Here is a 24573-nt window from a genome sequence, read left to right on the forward strand (position 1 = left end):
TAGGTGAGCGTGAAATAGCGACACATCCCAAAGTAATTTGGGCAGAGAATAAAAATATACATGCAGGGTCCCCCTGAGGAGCTGGGGGAAAATACAAAGTGTTGGGCTTCCTCACCTGGATTGTTGCTGATGTTCTCACAAACATTGAGGACTGGTAGTTTGGTATGCTGAGCCCTCTATCTTGGGGCCTGCTCTTATGAAGCTTGTTACTGCAAAGGAGAGGCTAAACCTGCTTATAATTGTGCCTTAGTGTCTCCCCCGAGTGCCTCTTTGTTGCTCAGATGTGGCCCTCTTTCTCTCTCTAGCTAAGTCAACTCAGCAGGTGAACTCACTGTCCTTTCCCCTACGTGGGACCTGACTCCCAGGGGTGGAAATCTCCCTGGCAATGTGAGATATGACTCCTGAGGATGAATCTGGACCTGGCATCATGGGACTGAGAACATCTTCTTGACCAAAAGGGGAATGCGAAACAAAATGAAATAAAGTTTCAGTGGCTGAGAGATTCCAAATGGAGTCGAGAGGTCACTCTAGTGGGCATTCTTATGCACTATATAGATATCCCTTTTTCGGTTTTAATGTATTGGAATAGCTAGAAGTAAATAACTGAAACTATCAAACTCCAACCCAGTAGCCTTGACTTTTGAAGACAATTGTATAACAATGTAGCATACAAGGGGCGACAGTGTGATTGTGAAAACCTTGTGGCTCACACTCCCTTTATCCAGTGTATTGATGGATGAGTAGAAAAACGGGGACAAAAACTAAATGAAAAATGGGGGGGGGGGATGATTTGGGTGTTATTTTTTACTTTTATTTTTTATTCTTATTTTTACTATTTCTGGTATCAGGAAAATGTTCAAAAAATAGATTGCAGTGATGAATGCACAACTATATGATGGTACTGTGAACAGTTGATTGTACACCATGGATGACTGTATGATATGTGACTATATCTCAATAAAACTGAATTTTTTTTATGTAAAAACAGTTTTTAGCTCTCCAGGGAATACAAAAACAGATGGCAGGCTGCATTTGGTTTACAGGTTATCTCGCTTGCCCATCTTTGTCTTAGACTTTTCATTTGTTTTTCATTTTAAACACTTTTTCTTAGTACAGGAGCCATATGCATTATTATAGAATAATTAGCAATTAACATGTAAATAAAGTAAAATTAGAATTGTCTGCAATTTCAACACACAATTCAAGACAATTTTCAATCTGTCTATCTATCTCTATCATCTATCTCTGTCATCTATCTATCTATCTATCTATCTATCTATCCATCCATTCATCCATCATCCATGCTGTCCATTATGATAGCCACTAATCACATGTAGCTATTTGGCTTAAAATCAAAACTAGATACAATAAAAACTTTAAGCCCTCAGTCAACTAGCCACATTTCAAGGGCTCAAAAGCTACATGTGGCCAGAGGCTACCATGTTGGACAGTAGAGATATAGAACTTTTCCATCATTGCAGAAATCTCTATTGGGCAGTGTTGATCTATCTATAGCTATATAGCTAGATGTAACAACCACAGGACAACGCCAAATATACCACTTTGGTGAATATCTTTGTTCACTTGATATTTTGAGATGACATTTCTGTACCATTCAATACTCAACAACTATGCTTTTATTGTTGATCACAACCACTTATGGTAAACATATTATTTATTTTTATTCATTCTAAAAATACTATCTAATTTATAAAATGTCCTTGGGATACAATCATACCATCTGTACATAGTAGAGATCCACAGCATTTAATCTAAAATCCTTGGGGACAGATAAGTCTTGGAATTCAGAATTCTGAATGGCAATATGGTGCATATTCCATATGTGTTGCATCACACACTCAGCAGGGGCTGGGAAGAAGCCCATTATCAAACACAGATATTACATAACATATTTAACTTGTTTCTGTGGTAGTGTAAGCATTCACGCTAAATGGCTTTGCATCAGCTTAGATTAGTTTGTGCATCAAATGAGCGTCATGAAGCTTTCAGTTTTCAGAATATTTTGGATTTCGGAATTGCTGACTAAGTTTTTGTATCTATGACACTTTTTTCTTCCTTTTTAATACATATTAATTTTATTTCCTTGTTTGCCTTATAGCACCAGCTAGACTTTGAACATAGTAAATAATATTAGACAGAGGGGGCAAAGTTTTTCTATTCCTAAGTTAGAGATCAGCTTCTGGTGCCCCACATGCAGACTCATTTGTTTGGGGGTTTAAAATAGGAATATTCACCACATTAAAGAAGACTGTATCTTATTCCAACTTGAAAAATGAAAATGTTATTATATTTCATTAAATGTATTTAGGAAGATGGTGAGATAATCATCCACTTTGTTTTTTTTCTTATCAGCCTACTGATAAATTTCTGTTGCATTATTCAATTTTCTCATATTGGAACTGAGTATATTACTGTTGGATTATTGAAGCAGTAATATTATAATGTTAAGCTCTGTTTTGAAGTAGTTAATTTAAGGTTTCAAATCTATGTTCATGTTTTAGATTGTTTTGATATCTCTTTTTTTGCATGATATTTTATCAGCTTTAGGGATCAAGATCAAATCTGCCTTATGGAATGAATTGGATAGTTCCCCCATCTTCTTTTACTCTCCAGAACATATTCCGATGAATGTATTGATGTATTTCTTGAACACTTGAATTGAATCAACATTAAATCCCTCAGGATCTCATGTCTTTTGGGCAGACAGTTCTTAAAGGATTTTCTATGATTCTTCCTCCATTATTGTCCTGTTCTGATATTTTATTTCTTCTGTGACTTTTGAAACTTGATTATTTTTTATTAAATTGGGATGAATAGGTGTTAAAATAGGAAGTTTTCACCCTGGCCAGCTGTGAAGGCATGTCTTTGTATTGCAGAATTTATGAGGGTTTTTATTTGCTCTTTTAATTTTTTTTTTTTTTAACTTGGGACTTCATTACAAAAGAGATTTGCTATGGGCAAAATGTTCATCAATTTATCTTACACTGTGCTAGCTCTGAAATTATGTTTAATAATTGTACTATTTTAATAATTGTACTATTAACTATAGCCCATGGTTTAACTTAGGGCTCACTATGTAGTGTAGTTCAATGGTTTTTAATTTTCATTCTGTTACTATATATATAATTTAACATTTCCCCCGTAATCACATTCAGATACATATCTCAATGCTGCTAGTTGTGTTCACAATGTTGTGCCACCATCACCACCACCCATTATGCAAACATTTCCATCACTCCAGATAGGAATCCTGCACATTTTAAGCCTTAACTTCCCATTCCCTATCCGCCCCTCCCTCACCCCCTGTTAACCTATATTCTAGATTCTGACTCTATGAGTTTGCTTATTCTATTTCAAATCAGTGAGCTCATACAATATTTGTCCTTTTGTGTCTGGCTTATGTCACTGAACTTGATGTCTCCAAGGTTCATCTATGTTGTCACAGGTATCAGGACTTTCTTCCTTTTAATAACTGGATAATGTTCTCCTGTATGTATAGACCACATTTTGTTTATCCTGAATCATCCTTATTTACTATTTTGGGGTTTCTACAATCACAGGCCACACTGGGTGGCTGGCTTGGCTGGCAGATTTATATTGTCTATTTGTTTGCTTTATATTTATCTTAATTCTTCAGTTAGCTCTACATTCCTCCTTACCTCATCAGGGTTGGGTGGCCTGGATCCTGGAAGGCAGGAAGGCAGGGCCTTAGTGTTCTGCAAGAACCCACCTGGCCCAGGCAACAGTTACCTGTGACCAGGCTGAGTGGAGGGAATGAAATCGTGGATTTTCTTGGCCTTGAGGGCGATGGGCAATGTCTTCTGTCTTTGGCTTTAGCAGGGAATGCATTCACCCTCTTCCCAAACGCCTTTAGAAGGCTGCGGGGCTCTCAGCCCTTCACACCTTAGTAGTAACTAGTTTTCCACACACAGCAGCTGAATTTTATAGAAGGATATCTACGCCCATGAAGGGGGTTCTATCGCTACTGGCCCCATTTACCAACGAGGAAACAGGCCCACGGAGGGAGAATAACCGGCCCTGCGTCGGGCCTGGCTCCTCGTCCAGTGCTCTTTGCAGGGCCCCACAGTCTATTCGTCTTCCGGAGCTGATGGTCCAAGCGGTGGGAGGTGAAGGGCGGCTGGGAGGGCTGGGAGAGAGGGGCACGAATGCCGGAATTGGGGGAGCATCATGCCTCCCTCCCCCTCCCTTTCTGTGGTACCTTCGTCCGGGTTCCAGAGGGCGGGATCCCGGGTAGGGATGGGGCAGCTGCACTCGCCTGCAGCCCTGGAGAAGGCACGGGGAGTGGGAGGTGGGACGGGGTAATTAAGATCCAGGTTAAATCCACCAACAGAGCCGCACCCCCTAAAGGCCCATCAGGCCCCGCCCCTGCCCCGCCCCCTGCCCCGCCCCCTCCCCGGGGAGGCCGGACTCTGCCCCCGCCCCGCCCGCCCCCTCCCCCTGGGGGCGGTGGCCCGTGGCGGGCGCGCCCATTGGCTGCGGCGCGAGCGGGGGCGGGGCCGGCCGCGCTGATTGGCCGGCGCTGCTCGGCGGAGCCCCGGAGCTCGGCTAGTCGCTGGGGGCAGCCGCGCAGAGCCCGAGCGCACCCTCAGCGCACCCGCAGCGCACCCCGAGCGCACCCCCAGCGCACCCCCAGCGCACCCGCAGCGCACCCCGAGCGCACCCCCAGCGCACCCCCAGCGCACCCTCAGCGCACCCCCAGCGCAGGGGCGCGGATCCCCCAAGTCGGAGCGCGGCGGCTCGGAGCCCGCGGATCCCAGCCGGGGCCTGGAGGTGAGGACGCGGCGCCGGGTCGCGTGGGGGCGGGCCTCTCCGCGCGGAGCCGCAAGGGGGACCCCCGCCCCTTATCCAGGGAGCGGGAGCCAAAGCGGAGCATCTTCTCCCAGAAACCGGGCCCCATCCTGTTCTGGGTCGCCTCCCCTCGCCTCAAAAGATCCGGTCTCCCACCCCGCAGAGAGCCAGATGGCTTCCTTTTCCCCCTCAGAAATGGGTCCCTCCTCCTGGCCTCTGGAGATAGGATCCCACTCCCTCAATTCCCCCCTGGAATGGAATGTGGACCCCCGACAGTGGCGTCCATCCTTCCCAGCTATCCAGGGCCTCCTCCTCCACTCCCTAAAAAACTAAGTTTTGGTCTCTTCCCTCCCGCCTCCCTCAGGGATGGGGGTCTTAGCTCACAGAGAACAGTGTCCTCCCCCCATGGAAAATGGAGGACCCCGATGTCTCTGGCAATAAGGCCCTCCCTAAGACAAGGAAATCCCGGGCAGAGCTCTGCAAGTCACCCTGAAACCATCACAGCCCTCCCGGGCCCCCACACCGCAGAAACTGGACACTGATGGGGGATTTCCCCTTCCCCAAATACCGGAGACCCCTAAGAGAGGGAGCTGGCCTCACCACCACACTCAAGGCATGTGGGGGGATGTCCTCTCCTCCCCCAGGGTTCGTCCCACCCCTCTCTACTCCTTTCACCTAAATCCTTTCGCACTTACACTTCAGCACTCACCCTTCCCGGCCTCACTCCGACTCTCCCCCACCCCTTGCCCACCTGTCAAATTCCATCTCATCTTACTCCAGCCCCCCCAACCCGAGATAAGACCCCAGGAGGTCTAGGAAGCCCTTAGAGCTGGATTCCTGGACCTAGAGATCCTTCCCAGAAGCCTGGAGGCAGCAGGACCAGCAGGAACGCCACCTCTCGCCCCCTAAATCTGCAAAAAGGGGTGTGTTCCGAGGGTCCTCTCCGAGGCGGTTCAATACCCCCTCCTGGAGAAGGGTTGTCAGTTCATTGAGAAGGGCTGCCCCATTCCAAGGGGCCCCCAGTTTGCTCCCTGGAGCTGCCCACAGCTCCTGGGGCCATAGCCTGGTGGAATTCCCTGGGCCCTTGGCCAGGGGAGATGCATGCTGCTGGGTCCATCCGTCAGTCTGAGGACAATGTTGGCTTTGTGGCTTTGATGGAGCTGAACTAAGGGACAGGATGTTGGTGGCTTGCAGGGAGGCCAGGGGCAGTTCTTCCCTGGTGGGCCAGGTCAGCGGACAGGGGAGAGAGAAGCCTTGCTTTTTGGAGCTGCATTTCGTGGTGTGAGGTACTGCGAAATGTGTGGCCTGGATCCCAAAGAGGCCAACCCTGGGGAGAGGAAACTGGCCCAGCCTGGAGTTCTAAGACCCCAAGGGCTTCTGGATGAAACATCCTGCCCCTGCATTTGACGGTTGAACAAACAGAGGCACAAAGAGGGGAATAGACTTGCTCAAGGTCAGCCGGCCAAGGAGGGGCAAAGCCAGCCCCAGTCTCTCGAGGGCCCCTGGGGAGCCGGGGTTCCTGCTCACTAGCTCCAGTCTCACATGGGCTCCCTGGGTGGTCCGGCGCTGCTGTCCCCATTTGCAGTGGAAGCGCTGAGGCTCCGCGAAGGTCATGCACCCAGGAAGGGACAAAGCCGGAACTCAGCGCCTTCCCCTGCCAGCCTGTCTTGTGGGGTCCATTCCCGGTGTCTGCACCCCGCGTGATCCTTTCATTGAACCCACCACCGAATCCAGGCTTGCCAAAACCCAGACGGATCTAGGGCAGCACGTAAGATCCGTGGCAAGATGCCTGAGCAGAGACGGCTCAGCTGGTTTTCTCCGGGAACTTTAGACAGATGCTGAGGCCCCTTGAATGGGAAATCAGCTCCCTGCCCTGCCCTCTGGGGCCCGGCATTCTCCCTCTGGGCCCCAATTCCCGGTAGCTTGGATCCCAGCTTCCTCTCCTGCAGACTCCGCTGGGGAAAGCAGCTGAAACTCTAGCTGGAGGCTTCAAGGGCCTGTGGGTTGTCCAGGACACCAGAGCTGGGCAGCAGAGACCAGGTCCCTACAGATGGGAGGGTCCCGAGCTGGGGATTCTCTTCCAACCCTCCCCCACCCCCCAGCTAAGGGATTGGCTGTCCTGGGTCAATTCAGAGACAGGGGCCAAGTCCAAGTTGAAAGTTCAGTGCATAGAGGTTAATGGCTTCGAGTTCCCACTGACCAAATCTGCCACTTAGTCTGTGATCTCGGGGCAAATTATTAACCTCTGTGACCCGGTTCCTTTGACATTCTGATGAGAGAAAAACGAGTTAAGCTTCGTGTGGCACGTAGCAAGCCCTCTGCGAGAGGAAGCAGCGACTGGGATGTCAAGTGCAGAATCACAAAATGCCCAAAGCAGGCTGCAGGGTGTGTGCTTTTAGGTAATCTACAGATGATCTCCTGCCAGGGGCAAAGGCAGCGAACACCTTGGCAGCCAGATAGGGACAAGGGCAATGCCTTCCCAGAGAGAGAGCGCGGTTTGGGGCGAGTCTGAAGTCAGATGGAGCTGAAAACGGACTCCTGGTGCTGCTGGCAAGTCCTCACTTCTCCGAGCCTCAGTTTCCCCACCTTTGAATGAGGGTTGTTGGAAGGTGGGCATCAGACAAGAAATAGGTAGAACAGGGTTTCACCACCTCGGCACTGTTGACATTTGGGCATGGGTAGTTCTTCGAGGTGGGGGGCCGTCCTGGGGATTGTGGGATGTTTAGCAGCATGCTCTATGCCAGTAGCTCCCTGTGCCCACCGCCCTCAACCCCAATATGACAATCAAAAGTGATTTAGTCATGGCTAGATATCCCCGGGGAGTAAAATCACTAGCTGCCCCGCCGTGACTCTATTGAGAACCGCTGGCCTGAAGTATGTGCATTTGCCTGAAGCATAGTAGGTGCTTTATATAAGGTACCAGCTTCCGTCTTCCTTGCACAAACCTCTTGTTCTGGCTTCTGCACAGTGTGGGGGAGAGGGGTGGGGAGGGGCCAGGGTGCCCAGCTGCTGAGCCTCCCGATGTTAATAAAAAAAGGTCCCCCTCCCCTTTAACAGGACTTTACCATCCCTGGGGCGTTTTCATGTATATTATCATAAATTTCCCATTTTACAGAGAAGCAAACAAAGGCTCAGAGAGATTGAAAAAGAGAAAACTTATCTGAGGGCATTGCCCCCTTCCCTGCTAGGGGTCAAAGAAACCTTCATGCAGGAAAGAGTTTCACAAACAACCTAGTACTGGAGCCTTCTCCAAAAGATCCTTTGACAGTGTCCTTCCAGATTTAAACTGTGTGCGCTTTGGCCTAGCCATCTCACTTCTAGGGCCACAAAGCAGTTGGTGTGACTAATCGGTGACAGGTAGCCTACGAAACACTCACAAGTGCGCACAGGCCGTAAGCACGAGAACGTTCTCTGCAGGGCCTCGTGAGACCCGCGGGGGAGGGTCCACAGCGTGGGGTGAGCACGTGCAAAGCTGAGCAGTCTTCTAAAAAGAATGACACAGAGCCACATACTTGGCCTGGAAAAGTCTCCCAGGCATGTTATTAAGTGAAATAATATACACAGTATAATCCCATTTGAAAAAAAAAGCAAGAGATGCATATGTGTAAATGCATGTGAAAATGGAGAGTAAGGGGAGGGGGGATATGAAAGGGATGTGTAGCTGTGAGAATATGTTCACGGAGGAAAAAGAAAAGTTGTCCCCTAGCTGTCTTCCTGTGCGCTGAAGGGAACAAAGGACCCCGTGGAGGTGTTAGGACTTGCTCACTGTCCCTCACCCAGGAAGGGCCAGAAGTGGGACCCCAAGCCCGTTTTCTGAACCTCAGGGGGCTGGGGGCTCTTTCAGCTGCCCTGGCACCCAGGAGCAGTGCTTGGAGGTTGGGCATTCCTGCAGGCACCAGTCCCTCCCCGCAGGGAAGTGGTCACACCGGCGAGGCCAGCAGCAGACCCTCAGGCCTTCGAGCTTCCGGAGAGTTCTGGGGCCTCATCCCTGTGGGCTGAGCGGAGCTTCCTCGTTTGTCAGGTGGGGGCTTCCTGCCCCCAGCATTCAACTGGAGTGGAATGGGGCTTCCATTGGTCTTGTGACTTAGAGCCCCTTTCCCTCCCAGTGCCTCAGTTTCCCCATCTTTAAAAAGGGGATGAGAGTGGTAAAAATGGTAGGACGGGGGGAATAGTAGAATCTGGATCGTTGGATTATTGTACACGTGGTATCTAGTCGGTGATTCATCAGTGGGAGACATGCCCTCTCCCCATCTGGTGATCTGGTGCCCGGTGAGTGAGACTTCCATCCTAAGGCTCTGCTGGCTGCATCGGTAGTCCCCACTTCGCCACCTCAGCCCCCACCCCACTCTTGCAGGAGTTTCCAGCAGGAAATCTGAGGGGAGGGTTCTGAGGGTGCCGGTGCTCTGGTTTGCTCCTCCTGCCCGCCCCCGCCCCACGTCCCCTGTGTCTAGCTGTCCTTGGTTTCTCTGGACACCGGGTGCGTTAAGTTGTCTCACCCATCGCTGTGACTGGGTCGCCCCCTGTGCCTCTAATCACACATTCCTTCAGTAACAGGTTCCACAATCCAAGGGCAAACTTTCCTCCTCCCCCAGGAGCCGCCTCACGCTCCATCTCCTGGAGGAGGAGCTCTTGGCCCCTCTGAACTTGCCCATCCCATGTCTGCTTCCGTCACCCGCCTCGGAGCCCTCTGTCCGTGACTCTGCTGGGTGTTCTCCCCTTCTGTAATTTCCTGGAGGGTTGGAATCGCATCTGCCCCGTTGACCCCTGTATCCCAAGTTCCTGGCATGCTGAGTTGATACTCAGCAAGCATTATGTGAGTGCATAAATGAATTTTTTTAAGTTGGTAAAATACACGTCACATAGAATCTTAAAGTGCACAATTCAGTGGCATTAAGTACATGCATCATGCTGCACGACCATCACCTTTTCTAGTTCCAGAACTTTTTCATCACCCCAAAAGGAAACCCCATACCCATTTATTTATCAGTCACTCACAGTACCCTCCTTCCCCCAGCCCCTGGACACCATTAATTATTTTCTGTCTCTGTGGATTGACCTATTCTGAATATTCCATATACATGAAGTCTTATAACACGTGAGCTGCTGAATCTGGCTTTTTTCACTTATACTGTTTTCAGGGTTCATCCATGCATGTATTAGAACTTTTTATGGCTGAATAATATTCCACTGGATGGATAGATCCCATTTTGTTTCTCCATTCCCTGTTAGAGGATATTTGGGTTGCGTCTATCTTTTGGTGATTGAATAATGCTGCTGTGGATGTGATTGTACTTGTTTCTGTTTGAACATCTGTTTTCATTTCTCTTGGGTGCACACCTAGGGGTGGAATTGCTGGTCACGTGGTCATTCTACGTTTAACTTATTGAGGAATCACACACTTTCCCACAGCAGGTGCACAATTTTACATTCCTACAAGCAAGGTATGAGGGTTCCAAATTCTTCACATCTGTGCCAACATTTGTTAATTTCCATTATTATTATTATTATTATTATTATTATTATTATTATTATTACTGCCATCCTAGTGGAGGTGGGGTGATATCGCATTGTGCTTTTATAACCGAGAAGTTAGGATTTAGGAGATTATTATGATTACTGAATCATCATGTAGGTATTCCTTTGTACTTTCAAGTAAAAAGAGGAAAATACCTGAAATCTCTGAACTGTAATCCAGCTACCTTGATCTCTGAAAATGACTATATAACGATATAGCCTTTATCTTGTGATTGGAAAAACCTTGTGACTGACCCTCACTTGTATCCCCTTATCCTGTTTTTCAGCTTTAGAGTCTTATGATCACTAAAGGCAGCCTCTGATGTTCATTAATGAAGGGCCTAGAGTCAGCCCAGAACTAACCCACCCCAATTCCAAATCATCTCTAACCTTGTCTTCTTGAGCCATTGTGCTCATTATTCTAAAACCTGCCCGCCTTTTGCTACTATAAAACTGCCAGAGTCACTGCAGTTTGGGGAGATGGGTTTTTAGGCTGATAGGCCATCTGATCTCCTGCTTCATGCCTAGCAATAAACTCTTTCTCTCTTTGAAACCCCAGTGTTTCGGGAATTGGTCATTTGAGTGCATCTGGCAGGGAACCCACCACTTTTGATTGATACCAGTTTTTTTTTCCTTACAATTTTATTGAGCTATATTCATATACCATATAGTCATCCAAAGTGTACAGTTAATTGTTCACAGAATCATCATATAGTTGTACATTCATCACCACAATTTTTGAACATTTTTATTACTCAAAAAATAAATAAACAAATAAAAGTAGAAGTAAAAAAGAGCACCCAAAACAACCCATCTCCCCCAACCTCCCTATTATTCATTTACTTTTTTCTTCCCATTTTTCTACTCATCTGTCCATACACTGGATAAAGGGAGTGTGCTCCACAAGGTTTTCACAATCACACAGTCACACAGTATAAGCTATATAGTTAAACAGTCGTCTTCAAGAATCAAGGCTACTGGGTTGCAGTTCAACAGTTTCAGGTATTTCCCTCTAGCTATCCTAATATCAGCATCAGTTTTTATTTGCATTTCCTTGATGACTAAATAACATTGAGCATCTTTTATCTTTTATCTTTTATCTTTTATCTTGTGGCCATTTGTGTATCTTCTTTGAAGAACTGTCTATTCAAATCCTTTGCCCATTTTTCAGTTCAGTTGCTTGTCTTTTTGTTGTTGAGTTATGGTGGTTCTTTATAGACATAAATGTACTTGTGTCACCATTTTTTCATCCATTTAGCCATTTTCTCAGGTCCTGCTGTTGGTCCCTGTCTTGTGACCTTGGGATGTCAAGGTGACTTCAGTACAGTCCCTGCCCACCTGGGGCTCACAGTCTAGATAAAAGGTTTCTCAGCCTTGGCACTGTTGACATCTTGGGCCAAATAATTTATTGTGGTGGGGGCTGTCCTGGCGTCGTAGGAAGCTTAGCTTCATCGCTGGGCCACTATCCACTAGATGCTAGCAGCATCTGCTCCCCAGTTTGTGACAACCAAAATGTCTCCAGACATTGCCAAATGTTCCATGGGGGGGGTGGAGGTGGGCAAAACTGCCCCTGGTTGAGAATCACTGTATAGCCGCAATTGCAGTCTGATCTCTTATGCCTAACGTGGTACATAGTAGGTGTTCAGGAGATACCTGTTGGGTGTTGGATGGGTGGGTGAGTGGATGGCTGTTGAAATGATGGAGAATGGATGGATGGACACAACATTCTTGTCGGTTGGATGAATTGATGGATGAGTGTTGAATGGATAGATGAATAAATGAATGAATTTACATCTGAACCTGTTCCTGAAGCTACTTCTTGGGGGGGAAAGCCCACAATTCTTCCACTTGGAATTTTCTGCCTTTCTTGATGCCTACTTCAGTGGTTCTCCAGCTTTAGTGTGCATCAGAATCCCCTGGAGGGCTTGTTAAAACAGAATTGCCAGCCCCCACCTCCAGAGTTTCTATTTGATAGAACCACTGACCTGGCAGGAGGCTTCCAACCCAGTTTCCATGTCCTTTGGGTGCCCCTGAACCAGACTCCCCTGCCCAACCTACCAATGCTCAGCCTTAAATGCCAACAGCTCTCCTTTAGGTGCTCACATTTACTGCCTTGGGCCCCCAGCAACAGGCTAGAATCTTGAATTCCTTCAAAGCTGGGAGCCAATGTATCCTAGCACCTCCTTCTCAAATGTGGTCCCTGGACTAGCATTGCCCTGTCATCTGGGAATGAGTTAGAAATGCAGAGTCTTGGGCCCCACTCAGAGTTGCAAAAGTAAAGCTGCATTTTAACAGTATCCTGGGGTAATTCATATGCCGCGTCCTAGTTCGAGAAGCCTATCCTGGGACACCTGGGACCCTCCCAACTCAGAGCTAAACCCTGGGGGGCAGTGTGAACGATGTCTGGGCTGGAACAGCCTTGAGGTGTTATCTGCCATTCACGTCTTTGGAAGGTACGCTATTAGATTTGGGGGTGTCTGAACTACGCTTGCTTTACTGGTAGGAAAACAGTGACCCCAGGAAGTGAGGGCAGTGCCTTGCCCAAGACCACACAATGACCAGGGAGCAGAGTGGAGATTGGCTCCCACTCCCCTTTAGGGAATGGGTTGAAATCCCACAGTGGGGTTCAGGAAAATCGGAGGTGGGAGGGTAGCAATGAGAAGCCTTGATGGGCATGGGGAAGGGAAGAGACTGGGGGTGAAGGTCAACCCCACGTGCTTCCAGGGTTTCTGTTCAGAAGCGGAGAAATGGGGGATGGACTTGAAAGTGGGCCCGGAGCCAGAACCTGCGTTGTCTTCTTTCATTCATTCAACAGTGTGTGTTGGATGCTTAGTAGATGCCAAAGATCAACACCCAGTAGATGGTGGCGAACGAGGAAACAATGCCTCACTCTTGATGGCTTCTGTCTCCTTATCTGACACATTCATTCATTCATTCATTCATACATGAGTCCATTTATTGTACAATTTCCATGTGCAGTGAACAGCACTAGGTGTTTGTATGTGAGTGGGGGGCGGGAGGAGATAAAGAGCCAGCTGCTATCTCGGGGGATCTGACAGGCTAGTTGTGAGGGGACAGGCTATAAATGATTTTCTTTCAGTGAGATGAGCCCTGGGAGAGGGTTGGGAACAGAAGTGTGAGCTCAGAGAAGGAAATCCCTATCCCTGGGGATGCTGGAGAAGCCATCTCAGTAGGAAAAGGCCGAAAACATGAAAAAGACGTGCTGGACAGAGAGAAAACATCATGAACAGGGGCTCAGAGACTTCACGGCAAACTGTGAAAATAAAATTTTCAGAAAAAACAGGGTAAAATCATGACTGTCCTACGGATATAAAACATGAACACTTGTTAAAGATTTTATTGAACTCATTCAGTGAGGGAGCCAAGAAGATGTTATAACCGGTTCGAAGGAAAAGTCACATAAAGGATACCTGTATATGAAATGCTGAAATGGATTGCAGGTGGAGCCAAAGATGGTTGGACAAGACAAAAGTTGTGTGTCTACAGTTTCCTACAACTCACAAGCCCTTGGAAAAAAAAATAGCTTAAAGATAATGAGCAGAGCAAGAATCAAATAACCTGAAAGCATGTATTATATGTAGACAACGTGTAGTTTCCATTGGAACACAATTTTTTACCCCTATAAAACCTGCATTCAGAGGATGGGGAGGCCTTTGCGGGGCACAGGGTGGGTGAGGAACAGGGAGGGCAGAGCTGGGGCATCCAGGTGGCCCGTGATAATGAGTTTGGACCCAATCTGGAGCCCAGTGGTGAATCATGGAAGGAATTTAAGCAAGGAGGTGACATGATTTTATTAGCACTTAAGAGCCTTCTGGATGCTTGGTGGAGAGAGGACAAATTGTGGGCGGCCAAGAGACAGAGGCTGTTAGGAGGTGAGATAGTGAGCACTTAGCCTGGAGCAGGGCTTTGCAAACTTTTTTTTGTACAGGGGCAGATGGTAGATAGTTGAGGCTCTGTGAGCCATGCAGTCTCTATTGCAATCACTCAACTGCCTGTTTCACAAAAGCAGGCTTAGACGCTGTAAACGAATGGGCATGTCTGAGTTCTAATAAAACTTTACCTACAAAAACAGTCTGTGGGCGGGATTTAGCCCGCCGGCCATAGTTTGCCGCCTCCTGAGCTAGAGTCGCTGCAGGGCGCTAAAGCTGTCCATGGTTTGGACAAGGCGTCCCATACCCCTTCCTCTCTTCTGGGTGTTTAGAACCCATTAGCAGCTCTTAGGGAAGCCCATGGACACCTCCTCCCACCTCCCTTTGAGCCTGCGGCAATGAGGGAACCACGCAACCCCTGGGGCTAATTGCTGACCTTCCGGCAAAAGCTTCTAGGACCTGGAAGCTGCTTCAAGACAAGGTTGGCCAAACAGCCTCTTACACCTGCCAAGAGAGCAAGCTCCCGCCTCTGCAGGGCTGTTCCCGTGCGGGAACGCAGCCTGCCTCCCCAATCCTTGCCCAGAGCTGTAAATAGCTCTCTGCTGGCTTCGTTCTGGGGACAGGCTGGAAATGAGCACACCCGGGAGCAGTTGTGCAAATTGCTGCCTGCATGCGGCTTTGCGGGCCTGGCACCGCGCCCCGGCCGAGGAGTGCAGAGTCCTCCGAGGGGCTGGAAGCAGGGCTTGGGGAAGAAACACAGAAGAACCTGGGCATTCTGACCCGGGGGCAGGTTCCAGGAGGGACGTGGAGCCGGCCCGGGGTGGTGTTTCAGCCCATCGTAATGACGATGACCCGTAAGAGTGGCTGCGGGAATGTGGTGGGTGCTAGGGAGTTCCGCAGCTTTACCTGCATTGGCTCACACCAGCCCTGAGAAGAAAGGGTAGTCATCTCAGGGGTGGGAGAGGAGGCTCAGAAAGAGACCGACTCACCCAAGGTCTGGTGGTGAAGGCGGCACGTCTAGGGCAGAACCCAGGCTTGCAGCCCCTGCAGCACGGTAAGGGGGAGCAGCTGACACCCTGGTAGATTTTTAAAAGCGACTATTCTAGAACCTGCATTCAAGAGTATATCCCATGCTGCCAATTTACCCTGTATTGGGTCCGGGGATTAAAAGGAAAAGCCCCTCATAGGGGCTGGAAGCTCTTAGCAATTGCTATACAATATTCTTTTCCTTCCTTTGTGAATGGAGAATGTTAATCAATTCACACAGTTGCTCCTAAATGTGGGTGCCAAAGGTCATGGAATTTTTCTGGGTTTGCTATCTGCACGTTTATCTTGAGGGATTGAGCCCACGTGCAAACCCCGTGCCCTCTGGGAAGGGATCTGGCTACTTGCCCAGTCAATGAATGCTTCTCCCATATGTTTCAGGAGAGATTTGCTTGGCTCAGACCTTGGAAGGATCCAAAGGTATCATATAGGGGATGGGCGATAGTAATTAAATTTCTCTAGGGCTGGCGATTTTACCCTGGAGAAGGTTGTAAAACAGGGGGCTGTGCTCCCTTTCCAGGAACCAGGGCTTTGCCCGGCAAGTCCCTGCAAAGACGCTGCTGGGAGCTGTAGGACGCACCACCCCAGCCCCCATACTCTGTACCTCCAGCTTGAATGAGCAAGGCCAGCTGTGGGCTCAGGGTCTCCTGGATGCAAAGCTGGCCACATTCAGGCAGCCCCAAAGGCTGCTGGGCACTCTGCTTTTAATAGGAAGCAAAAGGAAGTGACCTGTGAGATCCTTCCACTGGTTTCTCTCCCACACCCTTTATACGTGGAACCATTTAACCCGAGATAACCCTCAAGGTAGGTCCTGTTCTCATCAACTGTTTGCAAAGAGGAAACTGAGGCACAGAGCAGTTACATAACTTTGCCCAAGATAACATGTGGCAGAAATATCGGTCTTATGAGATTGAAAGAGATCAAAGGCAGCCGGAGGCCGGGGAGGAAACCCCTTGGGCACAGCCCCTCTCGTCCATCCTCAAAGCCTCCGATGCCCCAGGCTCACGCAGGTCTATCCCTCTCCCTTGTAATTCTCTAGTCATTTCTCTGTGTCTCACACTAGACCTTGAGGGACCAGGCTGTGCCCAGGTGCATCCTTTCTGGGTCCCCAGCAGCATCCTGGGATCTGGCTTTAAGTGGACATGTGCTCAGTGGTTGTTGAATGAATAAGTAAAAGCATAACTTGGATTAGCTTTCATTTTTTGGTTCAGAGAATTCTTGAGAAGTTTTGGTATCTATCTAGGCCCTGAATTTGCTTGGTTTCATTATACTTCATGGATAGTTTTAAGTAAGCATTGTATTTTGAGATCGTTATGGAGTCACGTGCAGTTGTAAGAAATAACGCAGAGATTCCGTGTGCTTTCACCCAGCTTCTCCCCCAACGGCCGCATCTTGCTATATCGACCATATCCCAACCATGACATTGACATGGATACAACCTACCGATGCAAATCGTATTTCCCCAGTTCTCCATGCATTCACCTTTTACATTTTTAAATAATAAAACGATTGTTATTTCAGAAGGGTGCTGCCTGAAACCGGAAGGTACGTGCTGCTCTTCTCACGTAAATCAGAGCTCGAGTCAGGGAGTCAAGTCTTCAAGGTCCATCCGTGTTGTAGCACACGTCAGAGCTTCATTCCTTTATGAGGCTGAATATTGTTCCGTTGCCTGGATCCACCACAATTTGTTCATCTGTTCACCTGTCGATGGGCACTGGGTGGCTCCCACCTTCTGGCCGTTGTAAACAGTGCTGCTCTGGATGTGCGTGCAAGTATCTGTTCGAGTCCCTGCTGTCAGTTCTTCGGGGCATATACCTGGGGTGAGAACCAGCTCTCAAAGTTCTGATACCAGATCCTGGTTGCCCCGTCACTTTGGTGGAATTGGCCGTCGTGGGCGCTCCAGAGGCGAGACGTCCTGGGGTCACTTCTACCATCTGCCCTGGGTCGGGTAGGGGCAGGGGTTCTCCTGGAATCCACGGGCAGGGCAGGAAGCAGGAGGAAAAGGAGGATCCAATGGGCCACTGAGTCCTCTCACCTAAGGTCCGATTTGGGGTCCTCAGTGGGGGGGATTCTGGTTTGGGGAGCATCAGAGGCTCTGTGTTCCCTTCACTGCCCAACCTCCCCCCCCATTCTTTTGTTTGTTTGTTTTAATTCAGTTATTGAGATACATTCATACACCATACAGTCATCTGTGGTGTACAATCAGCTGTTCACAGTACCATCATGTAGTTGTGCATTCACCACCCCAATCTGTTTTTTGAACATTTCTCCTTGTACCAGAAAAAGTAAAAATGAGAATAAAAAATAAAAGCAAAAAGGAACACCCAAATCATCCCCCCCACCACCACCACCCTATTTTTCGTTTAGTTTTTGTCCCCATTTTTCTACTTATCCATCCATACACTGGATAAAGGAAGTGTGAGCCACAAGGTTTTCAAAATCACACTGTCACCCCTTGTAAGCTACATTGCTGTACAATCATCTTCAGGAGTCAAGGCCACTGGGTTGGAGTTTGATGGTTTCAGGTATTTACTTCTAGCTATTTCAATACATTAAAACCTAGAAAGGGATATCTATGTAGTGCATAAGAATGTCCACCAGAGTGACCTCTCGACTCCATTTGGAATCTCCCAGCCACTGAAACCCCATTTTGTTCCATTTCACATCCCCATCTTGGTCAAGAAGATGTTCTCATTCCCACAATATTGGGTCCAGATTCATCCTCACTCCCCTCTATTCTTGATGTATTTCGGTGAACGCAAGGCCTGGGAGGCAGCGGGTGGCTGGAGTCAGGGACCCAGGGGCTCCAGATGTGGAGCTTGCGCTGCTAGGACCCGGGGATGCTAGCATCCACTGCAATCTAACTGGGGCCCGTGTCTCAGGGAGCTCAGCTCTTCGTTCTGGGTCTTCCGTAGTCTGTGACCTCCATGTTGATGGCATGTTTCTCAGGGTTTGGAGGAAAAGTTGCTGAGTCAACAAGATGTCCTTCTCCACTTGAGTTGGCATTGCGGGAGAGAAAGGAGAACTCCTCAGAGATTTCTGTTAAAAGAGCAAAATGAGAAGCAGATGGTTTGCACAGGCTGCCGTAAGAGGCCAGTGCCTTGCTTTAGTTGTAATTTTCTGCAGGAGCCAAACAATTGGAAAGATTGTATCTCTCTGCCTCTGCAGAATCACCGTGGAGCGCTGTGCTGGTGGTTCTGCAGAGAAGCTGGGCAGCCAGACAGACCTGGGTTTAAATCCCAATGACTGCTTCCTTGTCACAAGAACAGGAGTGAATTTTGCTTAAGCTTTCCTGAGCCTCAGTTTCCCCATCTGCAAACTGGCGCCACCCTTGTATCACAAGGTGTTGAAGTATTTCCTTGCGTCTGGAAATCAGTTAGCCTGGGGTGAGTGGAGATAAAGCCTGACCCTTTGAGGAAAGGGCCCTTCAGCTTTCTTTGCCTTGGTTCTCTCATCTGCTAAATGGGAAGAATTCTCCCCTATGGTAGACGGATGCTAAATCTCAAAATGAATAGCGTTACGGTCAATAGAGAGACATGGAGTTGAATCATGATAACCGAGCAGAGCAACCTGCCCCTGGGATGTCAGTTCCGTTACTTGCCATTCTCAGGGCAGAGTAGTTGACCCAAAGGAGTGGACAACCAGACAGTGCCCGGGATCTTAGAACCTCATCTGCTTGACTGAGGTTCTGTCCCTCATTCTAGACAAGGAGGTGATCAGCCTTAGTCTCTGGAGTCAATCCCACTGCAAAGCAAGGCGCTTTCTTACTAATTGAGCCAAAATCTGCCTTCCATTTTTTTTCCCTCTTGTTTTGTGACTTATGCAAGACAACCAACATAGTACAAGGCAGAGCTGGGACTGGAACCCAGGCCTAACCCTTGAGCCAGCTGAACCCTTGAGCCAGTTGCCTCTGTGTTCCAGGGCCCTGTACCTGCACAGCCCCCACAACTCAGCAGAGCAGTGGACACACAGCAGTTGAAAGGAGCAGCCAGGGAGACCCACGCCGGAGGCCTGCTGGGGGAGAAAGCTGCCATCTCCCCAGAAGCTCTCGGAGCTTTGGGCACCAGCAGCTGTGACCATGTTCTCTGAGTCCTCACCAGCCCTTCTCCTTGCCTGAAGATGCTGAAGGGCTGATGGGGCCAGTTGCTGGGGTGACCAGGGAGTGTTCCGGCATCTACGTGCCCTGGTGAGCAGAACTGGGAGGCCCTGGTCTTGGACCGGCCTGTCTAAGCTGACCCAGCGCCTTCGCCATCACCTGAGGCTGAGTGACGAGCCATTGATTGTAGTTTCCCTCCTGGAAAGTCAGCCTGCTGTCCCCAACCCTATGCCCCAAGCATTTATCAACATTCAGCAAATAATGTATATCCAGCATCCACCATGAAATAGAGGTGAACAAGGCAGGTGAGGAGTGCATGTTCAGGTGGAAGGAGACAGATACACTCTGGGTGGAAGTGAGAAGCAGGCAGGTAAGGGCCTCCATGAAAAGAAAATTTGGTGCCCTGAAGCAGTGGGGCCACTGGCAGTCCAGGAGGGCCTCTCGGAGGAGGCAGTAGTTGAGCTGAAACGACAGCCGTTCAGGCGCTAAGGGGCAGCTCGTTCCAGGCCCCGGCCCCTCAGATGCAAGGATGACGTCTTATTTTGCCAGGCCAGCCGAAACAGGGTACCACAGGCTAATTGGCTGAAGCCACAGGAAGGTATCATCTACGTATGGGAGTCTATACATCCAAAATCAGAGTGGCGGCAAGGCTGCGCATCCTCTGAAGTCTGCAGGGTTCTGGTGGTGTCTTGTTGGCAGTTCAGAACTCAGTCTCTGCCTCTGACACATGGCCGTCTGTCCCCTTCTGCTCCTACTCCTGTGTCCAGGCTTTGTCTGCTTGTAAGGACTCCAGCGGCTTTGGATCCAGATAGGCCTCACCTTTGCTGATAACCTCTTCAAAGATCCTGTTTGCAAATGGCTTCACACCCACCGGGCCTGGGGTTAGGACTTCAGCGTGCCTTGTGGAGGACGTAATTCAGTCCACGACAGGTGACGCCTGTTTGCCTGCTGTGGCCAAAAGTCAGGGTCAGGGAGAGAGGCCAAGCCCAGGTAGGGGGACTTCGGAGGTTATAATCAGCAGGTTGGGTTTTATTGATTCTCTTTGCAATCATATGCCTTCCGTAGTTGTTAACCAGGGAGTGAGAAGACCTGTTTCACATTGAGACAACCCCTCTGGCTGCCCCTTGGAAAGGGGATTGAAGGCAGCCCCTGGTGGAAGTAGGGAGACCACTTAGGAGGCGCCCGCTGGTGGAGGTGGCTCAGATCCAGGTGGAGACAGAACCAGAGGATAATCCCAGATATGATGGGAATGAAGCCGGGACATGAGTGAGTGAAGTAAAGAAGTGGCCACCTCGTATCAGTTTGTCTCAATTAAAAAAAAAAAAAAATCCCTGTGCACAAAGTCTACAGACTGGGAGAAGCACTGCAGAGGAGGCTAAAAGTCTGGATGGGGAGCCAGGCGGCTTTGGATCCAATCCAGCTCTGCCTCTTCCTGGCTGTGTAGCCAGGAGCTCCCTGAGCTTCTGTGTCTCCACTTTTAAAATGGAGAAATCAAAAGCACTTGACAGGTGGAAAGGCCAGGAGAAGGAAATGAGATCAGGGCTGTGAGGGGCTTAGCACCGTGGCCAAGTTAAGTGCTGAATGTAACCATGATGATGGTGTTTGTTGAGTGACTAACTGACAGCCATAGCCTCAAAACTTGAAAAGTAGCATCCACATACCATGAACCTGAAGGAAGAAAGTAGTGTGGCAAAGCAGCAGGTGGCCCCAGGTGGTGTGGCTGGAGCACTGGCCATCAGGGCTGGCTGGCAGCCTGGTCTGGCCGAGCGTTCGTGCTACCCGAGGGAGACTTGAGAACAGCCGAGCTCACAGCTCTGCAGGAAGGAGCCAGCACCGGGCAGACTGGCGAGGGGGGTGGTTTAAGGTCACCGAGAAGTGATGCAGGAGAGAGACATTGTCGCAGCCACCTCTGGGACATGCATTGGTCCATTTATTCTTTCTGGGGTCATTTATTGATGCCAACTCTGTGGGATGTGGGGACACAGATGTGGGGACACAGGTGTAAGCATCCTGCCTATGGTTCTGGCCATCTCAGAGCTTACAATTCACTGGGAAAGGGCCATTAACTAATAATTATGCAATTAATTGGGAGGAGGGCTTGGCTCTCCTGACAGTCTCTTTCTTTCTAAGTTACCAGTTTTTATTGATGCATTTAATACAGTAAACTGCACTAAACTTAAAATGTACAGCTCCGTGAATTTTCTACCATGGGTGGAAACACGCATGGAGCCAGCTCCGAGATCGAGATGTAGACAATTCCCAGCCCCTAGAAGCTTCTTTTCCCGTTTAATAATCCCCAGTGAACATCTATCTCCACGGCTCAGTGTCGCCTCTTTGTGGCCTACTCAGGGGGTTTTGAGCCAGAACGAGGACTAACCCGATCTGAGTTAATGGCCCTGGCTCGTGTGTTGCTGCAGGAGACTCAGAGCAGAAATAGGGCGGTGGGTCAGGAGGCTGTGACGGATAAGTATGTTCAGTGCCTCTGGAGAACCCTAATAAATAGAGGCCATGGCGAGAATCCTGGGGCTGGGATCTATCTACTGGTAATGGTGGAGCTGCAAGAAGTGGGTAGGTTCTAGATCCGAGCCAACAAGATTTGCTGATGGATCAGACAAGATGTGAGAGCTGACACCCAGGGGTGTGGAGTGATTTAGATCCCGATGTGCTAAATGTGGGTACACTTTTCTTTGTGTTATTTTTGTGGGTACCTTCTTTCTGCTTATAATGAATGACAATGTCTTTCCAGACAAAATAGTGGTATAACATTTCCACTTACATTTATTTCTGTTCAAAAGCAAAGATTATTTCAAGAAAGAAGTTATATAAACATCAGAAAGTACAGAAAAATTAAATGGAATGCAAAAGCTGCCTTTGGAAAAATGTACCTGGTGCATGTTTCCAACATGCCAGCAGAAAAAGGAAACAGCCACTCTGATGCTGAAAGTAGCTCTGCCATGCCAGAGCATGGATGCTTTCTCCAAACCTTGAACTCCTCTTGGAATTGAGTAAAATAGCATCACCAATGTGTCGTTAGGAAGACAAGACAGACCTGTGGTTTCAAGGCTTGGAAGGCCCAGATCAGGGTTCAGTGAACTTTTTCTGTAAAGGCTCAGATGGTAAATATTTGGGGCTCCAGGAGCCATACGGTCTCTTTTGCAGTACCCGACTCTGCCCTTTTGGCACGAATGCAGCCACGGTAGCCATGAATGAATGAGCGTGACCATGTTCCAATAAAACAAAAGCAAGCAACTGGCTGTTGGATGTCGACCCCTAGCCTAGAATTTGAATTCTAGAGCAAAGGAGCCTCAGGAACGTTCTCTTTCCTAGCATTCCAGGAATTGGAGCTTCCCTGCCTCCACTGTCTTGGGATGAGCCAGGAGAAGTTGCACTTTGTGTGGAGTACAAATGCATTCAACTCTGATCATACTGACCCACTTTCAATTTTAAGTGTTTCCACTTGGTGATTGGAATTCACTTTGACCTGGTTCAGTGCCAGAAAACTAATGTCCTTTATAATTGTCCATTTGGAAGCTCATCTCTTCTTTCCACACCTTGAGGAAACCGAATACAGATCGATTTTCAGGCGCCTCTGAGACTCTGTGTTAATGCCACGTCAAGTTATTCAACAGTTGTTTTCCTATAATTAACTGTCTAGACAGATTCCGGCTGACATCAACGTTACATGCGACCTGTTATAGTTTCTCTCTGTGTATCATTTGAGAAAGTGAGAAGCTTTTCTCCAGAATTTCGATAAAATTAATAATACATGTAATTAAAGATAATTCAGAAAATACAAAAAAGGTAGAAAAAAATAGACTGCTACTCCATAGCACTCATATCCAAGAAGAAAAAAAACACACAATAGAAAATACATTTCTTTCCTGCCTCCCCTTCCCTGTGTATTGGTTTATGACTTTGTTTTTGTGCCTCTACAAAATTATAGCCAGCCTGCATATAAAATTTTATGGTCTTTGCTTTCTCATTACATTGCTTCAAAAATCATTCCCCTGTGTTTTTGTACAGTTTTCAGTAAATGTCAATATAATCAAGTTGTTATACCACAGTGTATTTGAGCAATCCTCTGCTGTTGGTTGTTTAATCATTTTCAGCTGTCCACTCTTCTAAGTTACACTGCAGTGAACATCTCTGAGCACCAAGTTATCTCTTCATTTAGGATTACTTGCATTAGCTAAATTTCCTGAGGTGGAATTTTGGGGGATCAAAATATTTAATATCTCTTGATCCCTTATGGCTGCATTGATTTCCAAAAAGTGGTATGCTCCAGCAGTGTCTAGTTCAAGAGAGAGCTGGGGATAATGTTCTGCCTCTTACACCTGAGATCAGAAATGCAAATACTATAACTCATAGTTAGTTAATTGGTTGGATGGTTGGTTGATTGATTGGTTGCTTGGTTGGATGGTTGGATGGTTGGTTGGTTGGATGGTTGTTTGAATGCTTGGTTGGATGGTTGATTGGTTGGATTGTTGTTTGAATGGTTGGATGGTTGGTTGGTTGGATGGTTGTTTGAATGGTTGGATGGATGGTTGGTTGGTTGGCTGGTTGTTTGAATGGTTGGATGGTTGAATGGTTGGTTGGATGGTTGGTTGGTTTGTTGGTTGGATGCTCGGTTGGTTGGTTGGTTCATTTTTCCTTCTGGGTCTCATTTCAAAGGGAGGAGATTGACTCCACACCTAAAACATACCCTCAATTCCTCAAAGCAATTGAGAGAGAAAGGTGGGTTTCATAGTTCCCGAGGCAAATGATGCTTTGTTGCGTATGACGGTGCCCTAGCCATTTATTTGCCCACATTTCTTGGTTGAGCCCCTCTGCCTCTGGATTAAGGACTTTGCAAAGAATTGGATGTCAACCATTTTTATATAGCTGTGTCATCTTGTGAATTCACTTTACTTCTGAGCTCTCCATTTCCTCGTGTAAAGCAGCAATAGTAAGGGTTCATTCCCCAAGTATTACATGTACTCACTGTGTTTTGTCTGTGTCTGAACGGAATGTGTGGGCTTGCATGGATGCCAGGCATTAGCAACATGCACAGATAAAGGTGTAAGTGCAAACTGTGATAGATGGAAAGAAAGAAGCACACAGGCAGCCGGAAGAAATTACAGCATCACAGTTGTGTTTCACTGGGGAGGATAAAGAAAATTCTGAAAAGATAATATAGGATGCTTGAGACCCGAGGGAGGC

General features: G+C 48.1%; 1 protein-coding gene across 2 annotated transcripts in view; it reads left to right on the forward strand.

The window, feature by feature from the left end:
- Window positions 1–4653: 4653 nt before the first annotated feature.
- The window catches only part of ABAT (4-aminobutyrate aminotransferase), an 87996-nt gene continuing 68076 nt past the window's right edge, over window positions 4654–24573 (forward strand). The window contains exon 1 of one of the 2 annotated variants that reach the window (XM_037813924.1): window positions 4654–4812. The gene's annotated coding sequence lies outside the window, so the exon portion shown is untranslated. Of the gene's footprint in view, window positions 4813–19445; window positions 19465–24573 lie in introns of those variants that run through there. The other variant, XM_037813926.1, reaches the window with a different exon arrangement.

The sequence above is a fragment of the Choloepus didactylus genome, chromosome 21 (assembly GCF_015220235.1).
Source record: "Choloepus didactylus isolate mChoDid1 chromosome 21, mChoDid1.pri, whole genome shotgun sequence".
In the NCBI taxonomy this organism is placed as follows: domain Eukaryota; kingdom Metazoa; phylum Chordata; class Mammalia; order Pilosa; family Megalonychidae; genus Choloepus; species Choloepus didactylus.